Genomic DNA, 774 nt, shown 5'->3' on the forward strand with positions numbered 1-774 from the left:
TGCGAGGTTGTTTTGTCACTGCCTCTGACACCTCCATACCTCTTCCTCTGAGAAATCTATTAGGCGAAGGTGCTGTTTTTCCCCAGAGGTTAATGAGCGTGGCCTTTCCGCCTGTGTGTTCAAAGGCCCGGAATCTTTATTCTGGAAGGAAAGGCACAGGAAGCACCCTCTAAAAGCCTCTCAGGGTCAATGCGTCTGTAGGAGTTTCATTCATGTTCTGTGTCCCAAACTCTTTGACCAGAAAGCATCCGTCTAAAGAACGCAAAAAAAAAAAAAAAGAGAGAGAGAGAAAGCAAAAGACCAGAGAGGTTAAGAACTTTCCCTGAGGTCACGCGGCCAGTGAGAGCCAAAACTGGGGTTTGAGCCCAGAGTCCTCCGCCCAGCACGTGTTCCCCTCTACCTCAAGGCTTCTTCTGAGCATAGAGCATGAAAGAGAAAGCCACAACCCACCTCCCTTAAATACCAGCGAAAGTCGATTTTGCAGTTTAATTAGAGGATGGTTTGGCTTCACACTATTTGGCACAACTTCAAGATTCAGATAAATGTTATGTTTTTAAAAAAAAATTTTTAAAAATGTCATGGAGTATGGATTGGAAGTGACCGGGGACACATAATCTAATGTCCTCATTTCTCAGATGAAGAAACTGAGGTAGAGTGAGGGGAAAAAATTCGAGCTAGTCAGGGGCACAGCCTGGGATTCAAACCACGGCATCCAGCATTTACGGAGCACTGGCCGGCGCCCGGCACCGAGCTGGCCGTGTGCATGAGTCGCCT

Source organism: Pteropus vampyrus, unplaced genomic scaffold (genome assembly GCF_000151845.1).
Source record: "Pteropus vampyrus isolate Shadow unplaced genomic scaffold, Pvam_2.0 Scaffold485, whole genome shotgun sequence".
Taxonomy (NCBI): Eukaryota; Metazoa; Chordata; class Mammalia; order Chiroptera; family Pteropodidae; genus Pteropus; species Pteropus vampyrus.